This window comes from Theropithecus gelada, unplaced genomic scaffold, assembly GCF_003255815.1.
Source record: "Theropithecus gelada isolate Dixy unplaced genomic scaffold, Tgel_1.0 HiC_scaffold_1157, whole genome shotgun sequence".
Lineage (NCBI taxonomy): Eukaryota > Metazoa > Chordata > Mammalia > Primates > Cercopithecidae > Theropithecus > Theropithecus gelada.
In genome coordinates this window covers 3,107-7,690 of record NW_020253143.1, presented here as the reverse complement: position 1 = coordinate 7,690, position 4,584 = coordinate 3,107, and the positions used below count along the sequence as shown (strand labels likewise).

The window sequence follows — 4,584 nt, the reverse complement described above, 5'->3', positions numbered from 1 at the left end:
AGGGGGCAGGGGGGATGAGGGGACAGCAGCATGGGCCTGTGAGGCCTGTGCGGTGCCCGCGTTCCCCAGCTCCCCCCGCAGCTGGCTCCGCAGTGGTCCGCTCCGCTTGGTGGCCGCGTGCGGATTCGGATTCCAGACCTCAGGCTGCGTGTTCTCCACCGCTTGTTGTGGCCAGTGTTACTGCGGAGACCCCAGAGCAGCCTCGGCGCTATGGAGGAGCCCGGCGCTACCCCTCAGCCCTATCTGGGGCTGGTCCTGGAGGAGCTACGCAGGGTTGTGGCAGCACTGCCTGAAAGTAGGAGACCATATTCGAATCCTCATGGTTTTCCATGGGAACTGGTGGTATGTGCAGCCGTTGTTGGATTTTTTGCTGTTCTCCTTTTTCTGTGGAGAGCTTTTAGATCCGTTAGGAGTCGGCTTTATGTGGAAAGAGAAAAACAACTTGCTGCAACGCTTTCTGGACTAATTGAAGAAAAATGTAAACTACTTGAAAAATTTAGCCTTATTCAAAAAGAGTACGAAGCTTATGAAGCAGAGTCATCTTTAGAGGATGCCAGCTTTGAGAAGGCGGCAGCAGAAGCACGAAGTTTGGAGGCAACCTGTGAAAAGCTGAACAGGTCCAATTCTGAACTTGAGGATGAAATCCTCTGTCTAGAAAAAGAGTTCAAAGAAGAGAAATCTAAACATTCTCAACAAGAAGAATTGATGGCGGATATTTCAAAAAGGATACAGGCTCTAGAAGATGAGTCAAAATCCCTGAAATCACAAATAGCTGAATCCAAAATCATCTGCAAGATCTTTAACATGAGTGAAGAACGACGCGAGATAGCAATAAAAGATGCTTTGAATGAAAATTCTCAACTTCTGGAAAGCCAGAAGCGGCTTTTGCAAGAAGCTGAAGTATGGAAAGAACAAGTGAGTCAACTTAATAAACAGAAAATAACATTTGAAGACTCCAAAGTACACACAGAACAAGTTCTAAATGATAAAGAAAATCACATTAAGACTCTGACTGGATGCTTGCTAAAGATGAAAGATCGGGCTGCTGTACTTAGAGAGGACATAACGGATGATGATAACTCGGAATTAGAAGTGAAGGGTGAATCGGAAAATGGTGCTTACTTAGATGATCCTCCAATAGGAGCTTTGAAGAAACTGATTCATGCTGCTGAGTTAAATGTTTCTTTAAAAACCTTAGAAGGAGAAAGAAACCACATTGTTATTGAGTTATCTGAAGTTGATAAAACAAAGGAAGAGCTTACAGAGCATATTAAAAATCTTCAGACTCAGCAAGCATCTTTGCAGTCAGAAAACATGTATTTTGAAAGTGAGAATCAGAAGCTTCAACAAAAACTTAAAATAATGACTGAATTCTATCAAGAAAATGAAGTGAAACTCCACAGGAAATTGACAGTAGAGGAAAATTCCCGGATACAGGAAGAAGAGAAACTTTCTAAAGTGGAAAAAAAGATCAGCCATACCACTGAAGGGCTGGAGACCTATGGAAAGCTAGCCAAAGATCTTGAAGAAGAATTGAAGAGAACTATTAATTTTTATCAAAGGCAGGTTATTTCCTCCGAGAAAAAAGGACATGATAATTGGTTGGCAGCTCAGACTGCTGAAAGAAACCTCAATGATTTAAGGAAAGAAAATGCTCACAACAGACAAAAATTAACTGAAACAGAGTTTAAATTTGAACTTTTAGAAAAAGATCCTTGTGCACCTGATGTTTCAAATACAGCATTTGGCAGAGGGAATTCCCCATGTGGTCCCTCACCATTGGGTCAGCCTTCATCTGAAACGAGAGCTTTTCTCTCTCCTCAAACTGTGTTGGAGGGTCCACTGAGACCCTCTCCTGTGCTTCCGGAGGGAGGAGGAAGAGGCACAAGAGGCCCAGGGAATCCTCTGGACCATCAGATTACCAAGGAAAGAGGAGAACCAGCCTGCAATACGTTAACCGATCCTCACAGGGCTCCTCCTGACACTGGGTCCCTGTCATCTCCGTGGGAACAGGACCGTAGGATGACATTTCCTCCACCAGGACAATCATATCCTGATTCAGCTCCTCCTCCACAAAGGGAAGACAGATTTTATTCTAATTCTGATGGACTGTCTGGGCCAGCAGAACTCAGAAGTTTTAATGTGCCTTCTTTGGATAAAATGGATGGGTCAATGCCTTCAGAAATGGAATCCAGTAGAAATGATGCCAAAGATCATCCTGGTAATTTAAATGTGCCTGATTCATCTCTCCCTGCTGAAAATGAAGCAACTGGTACCGGCTTTGTTCCTCCACCTCTGGCTCCAATCAGAGGTCCATTGTTTCCTGTGAATACGAGGGGACCGTTCATGAGAAGAGGACCTCCTTTCCCCCCACCTCCTCCAGGAACCATGTTTGCAGTGTCTCGAGGTTACTGTCCACCAAGGGATTTCCCAGGTCCACCACGTGCTCCATTTGCAGTGAGAAACATCTATCCACCGAGGGGTTTCCTCCTTCCCTTCACCCAAGACCTGGATTTGACCCCAACCCCACATTCTGAAGGTAGAAGCGAGTTCCCTTCAGGGTTGATTCCGCCTTCCAAGGAGCCTGCTACTGAACAACCAGAACCACAGCAAGAAACCCGACAATATTTTTGCTCTCTTCAAAAGTAATTTAGACTGATCTCATTTTCAGTTTAAGTAACGGCTGTTACTTAAGTGATTACACTTTTCTCAAATTGAAGTTTAAGGAATTATAGTTCTTAGTATAGTAGTTTGTAAATAAAGATGATTTAAATACAAATCTATGAGTAAATCATTTCCATTTTATTATTTCTAATTGTATAAATTTTAATCTCGGGAACTAATCCACTACTATAGCAACAACAGTGGGAGTTTTATATATATAATCTCGCAGGTGGGGAGGTAAAGGCTGTGTCTTCATGCCAAGAAGTGTATTCACTGTGCTTGTAGATATATGAGAAAGTAACTTTATGCTTAATTACATATATTTTAGTTGATTTTTTTAAGAAAGAAAACTGCCATAACTGAAAGGAGATATAGATGAATCCACAATTATAGTTAGAAACTTCCTCATGCCTTTCTCAATAATTGATAGAACTAGACAGAAAATCAGCAAGGAGTGTTGGCTTTGGCAGCACTTTCTAAAATTAGAATGATGCAGACAAGATTAACACGGCTCCTGCATATAGATTACACAAAATTTTGTGAAACATTTCATATTTTTAAAAAGAAGAAAAAAATCAACAAGAATATAAAACAACTCAAAATGCCATTAACCAAAAGGATCTATTTGGCATTTACAGAATATTCCACACAACAGCAGAATACATATATATATATTTTGAATTCTGACAAAACATATGGCAAGATAGAGCTACCCTAGGCCCTAAAGCTCGCCACAACCAATTTAAAAGAGATAGTAATCATCCAGAGCAGGTGAAAACCAGAAATTATTGTAGGTAATCCAATTAGAAAACAGCATAAGAAAGATATGAAAATCCCTAAACTTTTAAAAATGTAAAAACACACTTCAAAATAGTCTATTGGTTAAAGAAGTCTCAAGGAGAAATTTAAAAATACATTGGACTGGATAAACATGAAACTGTGACATATCAAAGTGCTGAGAAGCAAACTTAGAGCAATAAATGCATGCATTAGGAAAGAGGAAAAGTCTCGAGTGAGCAATAGATTTCCGCCTCAGGAACCTAGAAAAAGAAGAGCAGAATAAACTGAAAGCAAGTAGAGGATGGGGATTAATGAAGATAAGAACAGAAAACACTTACATTTAAAAGAGAAAAACAACAGTTAAATCAATGAAACAAAGAGATAGCTCTGTTAAAAGATTAAGAAAATTTTAGCAAACTCAAGCAGAAATTAAAAGGAAAAGAAAATACATAAATTTTAAATATCATAATGAAACAGGCGATATCACTACAGACACCGCACATCACAAAGGACCATCAAGGAATATTACAAACCACTCCACACACATAAATTAGACAACTTAGACAAAATGGACAAAATGCCGTGTTCCTGCTGCAACACACTAACTCAACTCACCACGCAGGAATAGACCATTTGAATAACTCCATAACCATTAAGAAAATAGAATTCATAATTTTAAAACTACCAAATAAGAAATCTCTAGGTTTAGATGGTTTCACTGGAGAATTCTAACATGTTTTAAAGAAATTAACACCAATGCTACACAATCATTTCCAGAAAACAGAAAAGGAGAGAACACTCCCCAATTTACTTTTTGAAGCTATTATTACACTGATACCAAAACCAGGAGAGAGAGGGTGTGTGTGCATATGTAAAGGTATGTATAACTTAATATTAACAAATGGAGTTCTGCAGTATATTTTTAAAAATGTACCCCATGTTCAAGGGGGGTTGTTTCCAGAAATATAAGGCTGATTAAATCTCAAAAAGTCAATCAAAATAATCCACCATGTTAACAAGCAAAAGAAGGAAAGTTACATTGTATCAGTTGATGCATAATAAACATTTAACACATTTCAATATCCATTCATGATAAAAGCTCTCTATAAAGTGGGAATAGAGGAAACTTTATGCACTTGA

General features: G+C 39.4%; 1 non-coding gene and 1 pseudogene across 1 annotated transcript; both read left to right on the top strand.

Annotated features, from left to right (window-relative positions):
- The first annotated feature begins 198 nt into the window (after positions 1-198).
- Positions 199-2,537, top strand: LOC112616866 (annotated as a pseudogene).
- A 583-nt stretch (positions 2,538-3,120) lies between these two features.
- On the top strand, positions 3,121-3,223 carry LOC112616867. The gene has a single exon (XR_003117816.1). It is a non-coding gene; the product is annotated as a U6 spliceosomal RNA (small nuclear RNA).
- The last annotated feature ends 1,361 nt before the right edge of the window (positions 3,224-4,584 follow it).